General features: G+C 45.5%; 1 pseudogene; it reads right to left on the reverse strand.

The window, feature by feature from the left end:
* Positions 1-7051: 7051 nt before the first annotated feature.
* Positions 7052-7169, reverse strand: LOC126095801 (5S ribosomal RNA; annotated as a pseudogene).
* Between the last annotated feature and the right edge of the window lie 981 nt (positions 7170-8150).

An 8150-nucleotide genomic window follows, 5' to 3' on the forward strand; every position in this document is an offset into this window, starting at 1 on the left:
TTCCTATTTAAAAAAACGCAGTTGATATCTGTTTGACCAATGGCAGCACCATCTAGCGGGCCAACAATACCGCCATCTGGTTTCCCCCTTCAAGGTAGACAAGTTTCATTATTTGTAGTTTTTTCTGTTGACGCTTATTTCGTGAGATATTTGGCCCGGTCACGATCAATGGACCACCCTCTATCCGGAATCAAGCCTTCAACAGCAGGTGTTCAAATCGTTCAAATGGCTCTGAGCACTATGGGACTTAACTTCTGAGGTCATCAGTCCCCTTGAACTTAGAACTACTTAAACCTAACTAAGCTAAAGACTTCACACACACCCATGTCCGAGGCAAGATTCGAACCAGCGACCGGAGCGGTCGCGCGGTTCCAGACTGCAGCGCCTAGAACCACTCGGCCACTCTGGCCGGCACAGGTGTTCAATAAAAACCTCATATTTCATGTATTCGAGGAACATAATGGTATGTATATCAATTTACCATTATATTCGCGAAACATATTAAGTACAACAGATTTGCAAATTTACATATCACTAAACTCACCTGAGTCATTGGCAAAGTACTCAAATTCCTGTCAGAGATATCATGATCACAAAGTACACGGACGCCTTGCAGCGGCAATCATTTTGCACGTCGCTTACTTGTTGCATTCCCGTGGCTGGCAGCCACTGACGTTTACCATGAGGCATCGCGCTGCAATTTGTCGAGTGAAATTATAAGTTTTTACTGGTGTGTTTTATTCTGCTGGTCACAGATGTAATTCAAAATACATGGCAGTGGCGAATTTCAGAATAAGATAAAAGAATAATGCATGACAGTGCAAAGAGTCTAATAGAACAAAGGTATAAAACCAGGGTCTCGTCTAAAAGAAACAACAAATGCAACAGTGAGTCACACCTTCCGCCTTTACAATTGACCATCTATTCCATACAGTAGAACAAATCAATAACAACATTACCTCAAGACCTGCTAGCCAGTTCCTGCACCACTAGTCGCTTCTACTACTATAGTCAAGAGAGCTACAAATCTACTTATACTATCAACAACAGTAATAACACACTTCACTGCACTTAAAAGTATATACAACATTGACCACACTTTCAGCATAATAACAAAACGATTGACAGAACTCATATTTGCAGAAACGTTAACACATATCAGCACGTAATTTAACTGCGGCCACACTATACTGTGCACATGACCCTGCCATGCAATACGTGACTGTAATGAACAGTTGCACTCAATCCACATATGCTCTCTCATGACTGTGAACTGTACTCTGTGCAGACAACTCTGAGTTTGACCACTAGTCAAACGACAGAGAACCACTGCCGGTCACTAAAGCACACACCTAGTGCGTCGCCTCCTCTGTAGTAATTAAACTCACTTGTCTGCATATCTTGCTGGTGTTGATGTCCTCTCTCCCCACCATGGAAAGACAGTGAACTCTCTCCTGGTCTGTGATGTCTGTATCCACTAGGCCACACCCCACATTCACCACTGGTTATTCAGTAGCCTGGCTCCACAGCACACCAGCTCACCACTGACTTCCTTGGCCTCGGGTCACCAGCCAACCCACTCTCCACTACATCCGACCAGTGCCACCCCCAGACTCATCAGCTGCTAGCATCGTGGCTTCCTGCAGAGACTCTAGTAATCGTCACTGAGTCCCCTGCTGCACTATCCAGCATCTCCAGGCGCAACTCACTTTCAGAATAAGATAAGTCTCGGCCACCGTACCATACTCAGTTGTGCCCCATGCCGACCACCAGTGATGGGTCACAGACTGCCAGTCACTCCATCCCAGCCGTGGCACGGTCCCCAGATGTCTCATTCGAAGTGGAGCAGCTGACTGACTTCCTGCATATCCCGACACCACAGCTCGCGTCAGAGAGGCCCCACCTGTGGCTCAAATGCCGCCGACTGGCCCTCTGGCCGCACACTAGAGCCATAGCACTGCTGCTGTGCTTGGCTGGATGGAAAGGAAGAACAATGCGCTGTGAATTTAAAATTCATGGCATAGCATAACACGATATGGATACCTGCCTGCATACAACCACACTGCTCCTCTACCAGTTTCATACATGAAAACCACGTCCATTTTCTCAGACGTTTTATACATTGTGATAGTCTGAATAGCTTCATGAACAAGCTGTATGATCGCTACAACTGTGGAACACAGACTGATGGTCTTCAAGCAAAGACAAAGAACAGTACCCATGTTACATATTTTTTAGTGTTGGGTCAGTAGGGCAGATGATTTCTGGACCTCTTCTGCTAATGGCGAGACAGTGATTTACCAAATTATTATTTAATAAAGTTTCACACATCTTGAAGTTCTCTTTGAAGGGTCTTTATAATGCCATAGTTCTATTAAAAATGGAAGCTGGTAATACAATCTGACAGCAACAGACGTTAAAGATTAGATGCGTCTGTCAGAAAATTTGCCACATTGTCTGCTAGAATTTGGTGATAATGCACTTACAAACATGCACACACACAGACACACACGTACACTGGTTGTAACAGATATAAGAGCACATATTTTTATATGTGGTACTTTCATATGTACACACATCATTATATTAGTAGTTTTTTTCTCTGCGTTGAGGAGACTTCCCGCAAATACATCACATTATTTACTGTCTGTTGCTTTCTGCACAGTCGTAACTGCACCTCTAAGTGGACCATGTCTCTCAGTATAGACGTCACTGTGTCCACACTTTATCTCCTTCCCAAGCGAAAATATTCGTAAGCATTAGCAGCTTGCCGTTCATACTTGAAGGTACTAACTGACTTAAAAGCGTATGACCTGTAGTAGTCGCAATCATTAGTCTGCAAATAAGGTAAATACTGATGTAATTTTGTTCAGTACACTGTTCTCCAGATGCTGGACATGCATATTCTGTGAGCACTCATGCCTGTGTAAGTACACCCATGATGAAGAAGGTAAATAAAAAAGCACTGTAGGGATCGGGTTGTGACCAGTATGATAGTGGGTGGACTGGGCTGTTTCTGTGTCTGGTTGTAGTGCAGATAACCTGCCAGGGTATGGAGTGCAGTCTTGGTGGTGTTGGTGATGGAGGGAGTCTAGCAGAAAACCATCGTTAAAACATTCCATTTATGAATGTTACAGAGATAGAATTGTAGCTGGAGATTAGGTCAGTGGCCTCTGTGACATCTGGCCGAAGTGGCCGAGCGATTCTAGGCCCTTCAGTCTGGAACCGCGTGACCGCTACGGTCGCAGGTTCGAATCCTGCCTCGGGCATGGATGTGTGTGATGTCCTTAGGTTAGTAGGTTTAAGTAGTTCTACGTTCTAGGGGACTGATGACCTCAGATGTTAAGTCCCATAGTGATCAGAGTTATTTGAACCATTTGAACCTCTTTCACATTGTCAGGTATGATCGTTGGAGCATGCCAGTGCAGCTGTTGTCGTTTAGAAATGTGGTGCATCCTGATGATGGCCCTTGTTGGTGTCATTGCAGCCATATAGTGCTGACAAAAGCACATCCTCTGCGACGGACGACGGCAGGTATCTCTGGTTGGTGGAAACTCCTGTAGTAGCAAAATACAACGCATCATATCAGGCAGACTTTACCTGTGGATTCTGACGTGAATGAAGACAGTGGCGTGTGCCCACTCTGGATGTTGGACAGCTACATGTTTGGTGCCCATATGCCAGTGGACAGTAACGGTGTAGCTGGGCATTTATCTTGTCCAGACCCAAAACTATGGCTCACAAGGTAGGTGGCTGTTAGCAAAAGAAAGTCACTCAGCAGGTGACTCGACAGTCCGAAGGCACCATGCTAATTACGTACAGATTTAACTCGGTGGAGGTTTGCAGCTATTGGCAGTAAAGTCTGTAGGCAGTGGCCGACAGCTTCATCTCGGATGGCAAGCGGTCTTCATCTCGTTGTTACCGGCTGGCAAACTGCATCACTTTTCATGCGGTGCTCACCTGGATATAGCTGAACATAATGAGAATGAGCCGGCCGCGGTGGCCGTGCGGTTCTGGCGCTGCAGTCCGGAACCGCGGGACTACTACGGTCGCAGGTTCGAATCCTGCCTCGGGCATGGGTGTGTGTGATGTCCTTATGTTAGTTAGGTTTAAGTAGTTCTAAGTTCTAGGGGACTTACGACCTAAGATGTTGAGTCCCATAGTGCTCAGAGCCATTTGAGCCAATGAGAATGAGAGTCCGATTTACGTTTTCTGTACGTCAGCTGAGCTGGCCAACGTTTCTCCAATGGCAGCACTCGCAGCCCAGAAATCATAACAAATTGGGTCATCATCTACATCTACATTTATACTCCGCAAGCCACCCAAGGGTGTGTGGCGGAGGGCACTTTACGTGCCACTGTCATTACCTCCCTTTCTTGTTCCAGTTGCGTATGATTCGCGGGAAGAACGAGTGCCGGAAAGCCTCTGTGCGCGCTCTAATCTCTCTAATTTTACATTAGTGATCTCCTCGGGAGGTATAAGTAGGGGGAAGCAATATATTCGATACCTCATCCAGAAACGCACCCTCTCGAAACCTGGCGAGCAAGCTACACCGCGATGCAGAGCGCCTCCCTTGCAGAGTCTGCCACGTGAGTTTGCTAAACATCTCCGTAACGGTATCATGCTTACCAAATAACCCTGTGACGAAACGTGCCGCTCTTCTTTGGATCTTCTCTATCTCCTCCGTCAACCCGACCTGCTACGGATCCCACACTGATGAGCAATACTCAAGTATGGGTCGAACGAGTATTTTGTAAGCCACCTCCTTTGTTGATGGACTACATTTTCTAAGCACTCTCCCAATGAATCTCAACCTGGCACCCGCCATACCAACAATTAATTTTATATGATCATTCCACTTCAAATCGTTCCGTACGCATACTCCCAGATATTTTACAGAAGTAACTGCTACCAGTGTTTGTTCCGCTATCATATAATCATACAATAAAGGATCCCTCTCTCTATGTATTCGCAATACATTACATTTGTCTGTGTTACGGGTCAGTTGCCACTCCCTGCACCAAGTGCATATCCGCTGCAGATCTCCCTGCATGTCGCTGCTATTTTCTAATGCTGCAACTTCTCTGTATACTACAGCATCATCCGCGAAAAGCCGCATGGAACTTCTGACACTATCTACTAGATCATTAATATACAGGGTGTTACAAAAAGGTACGGCCAAACTTTCAGGAAACATTCCTCACACACAAAGAAAGAAAATATGTTATGTGGACATGTGTCCCGAAACGCTTACTTGGAAATTAAGCGTTTCCGGACACATGTCCACATAACATCTTTCGTTTATTTGTGTGTGAGGAATGTTTCCTGAAAGTTTGGCCGTACCTTTTTGTAACACCCTGTATATTGTGAAAAGCAATGGTCCCATAACACTCCCCTGTGGCACGCCAGAGGTTATTTTAACGTCTGTAGACGTCTCTCCATTGAGAACAACATGCTGTGTTCTGTTTGCTAAAAACTCTTCAATCTGGCCACACAGTTGGTCTGATATTCCGTAAGCTCTTACTTTGTTTATCAGGCGACAGTGCGGAAGTGTATCGAACGCCTTCCGGAAGTCAAGGAAAATCGCATCTACCTGGGAGCCTATATCTGATATTTTCTGGGTCTCATGAACAAATAAAGCGAGTTGCGTCTCACACGATCACTGTTTCCGGAATTCATGTTGGTTCTGGGTTTCCAGAAATGAGATGATACGTGAGCAAATAACGTGTTCTGAAATTCTACAACAGATCGATGTCAGAGATATAGGACTATAGTTTTGCGCATCTGCTCGGCGACCCTTCTTGAAAACTAGAACTAGCTGTGCTCTTTTCCAATCATTTGGAACCTTCCGTTCCTCTAGAGACTTGCGGTACACGGCTGTTAGAAGGAGGGCAAGTTCTTTCACGTTTTCCGTTTAGAATCGAATTGGTATACCGGCAGGTCCAGTGGACTTTCCTCTGTTGAAATCTGATGATTTCATTTAGTATGGTTTTTCTCTTCGGTCAGCTCCTTCAAAAGATGCTGGCTGATGCTGTAAGATGCCACAACCTCGGCTTTCAGAGGTGCTCGCTGGCGCCTTCTGCAGTACCTGTGTATGATAAGTGTGTTATCGCGTCCTGAGTACACTCTACTGTTCGACAGTGCCTAGTTAAGAGGATGACTGGTGCTTCTCTCTCCATGATGTCGCTGTGCTGAATCGATGAAGAATAGTTTATCGTCTCCCACAGTAGTCGTGGTGCAACAGTTCCTTCCTCAAACATTGTTACCACCAATTTGATTTTAGTACGCCGTGTTGAGACATTCCGACTTTTGCATTGAGTTAGTAAACAGCATGTAGCGCTGTTCTGCCTGCTCGGTAGTCGCAGTACGTAGAACAGAACACTACACAAAGGGAGATCTGCATAAGTGGTCCTGTAAAAGGGTATCCAACATCCCTGGGCCTCACATCATTAGACGTCCTTCTCTGAGGCTATATGAAGCTGAAGCGCAGTCTACCCTTGTGAAATTAGGTGAATAATTAATTGCAAGAATTCGTGGAGCAGCCACACACGTACAGAACACGCCACACATTTTCCAACAACCAAAGGTTGCCCTACTAGGTCGATGATGGTGCTCGTTTTAAACATTTCATGTAACATTGTTCAGGACAATAAAGATATGAAACATATAGTGTTTTATTTTCAATCGCACCCAGTAACCTGAAAGGTACTCTGTTTCGGAATACGCATTTGTGAAATTTAATTGCATAACGAAATAGTATGTGTCGCTGGCATCATACCTATCGGTTTCGACATTGAAGTTTTGCATACCGTATATACGTAGGATGTTTAAAAAAGTGTCACTGTAGGTCAAAGCTAGAGGAAACATACTCCCTCCGAGCAGGCCTTGGAAAGCCCAACAGTAGCGACCGGCCTCCATGTCATCCCCAGCCCACAGGCATCACTTGATGCGGATATGGAGGGACATATGGCACAGCGCTCTCCCCGGAGCCTCTACTTCTCAATCAAGTAGAGCTCCTTAGTTTGCCTCACAAGTCTGAGGGCACCCCACTGGCCAACAGCACTCGGCAAACCGGATGGTCACCCATCCAAGTGCTAGCCCAGCCCGACAGCGCTTAACTTCGGTGATCTGACGGGAACCGGTGTCATCACTGCGGCAAGGCCGTTCTCACAATTATATGGTCAAGAACCAATATGTGTTGAGACATGGCACTTTACTTCAGACCAGTAAAGTGCACTATTGGATGGTGTAGGCCATCTCACTGTTGCAGTTCATTGCACACGGCTGAATGGTTGTCGTCTGCAATGCGTGCGAGTTCTCTGGCCAGCATACCATGATGCTCGCTTAAACTTCTGTCAGTGGCTTCTACAACAGATCACTGAAGAGTTACAGTTCAGAGCCAGCATTTTATTTACAAGTTCATCTGGTTCAAATGGCTCTAAGCACTACGGGACTTAACATCTGAGGTCATCAGTCCTTAGAGCTACTTAAACCTAACTAACCAAAGGACATCACACACATTCATGCCCGAGGCAGGATTAGAACTTGCGATAGCGATAGGAGTGCGGTTCCGGACTGAAGCGCCTAGAACCGCTCGGCCACAGTGGCCGGCTATTTACAAGTGAGGCAGGATTCACAAGAAAGTGCACAGGAAAAAACATGTATATCTTCCCGTGCGAGCTCTGATTTTTCTTGTTTTATTGTGATGACGGTTTCTCTCTATGTAGGCTGGCGTCAACAAAATATTTTCACATTCGGATGAGAATGTTGGTTATTGAAATTTCGTGAGAAACACCTTTGTTTTAGTTATGTCCACCCCAAATCCCATACCATGTCTGTGATGATCTGTCCCCTATTTCTCGATAGTAGAAAACGTGCTGCCCTTCTTTGAACCTTCTGTTGTGTTTTTGGCTGCGGGTAAATTTGAAACTTTGCCGTTATGTTCAACATATCGAAAATATAAAGACGTTACAGGAGACCGTGACCGGTACATGTAAAACAATCCAAATGGAGCCAGGTGTCCTCACAGAGACAATCAGTCTTGTGGTTTTTTAGTTGAAAATCATTAGATCACTGGAAAGAAGGGCTGAAGGATGTGTCAGGATGTGGGGTAACCACATGCAGCGCTGACTATAGCGTCTGCTTCCACG

The sequence above is a fragment of the Schistocerca cancellata genome, chromosome 8 (assembly GCF_023864275.1).
Source record: "Schistocerca cancellata isolate TAMUIC-IGC-003103 chromosome 8, iqSchCanc2.1, whole genome shotgun sequence".
Lineage (NCBI taxonomy): Eukaryota > Metazoa > Arthropoda > Insecta > Orthoptera > Acrididae > Schistocerca > Schistocerca cancellata.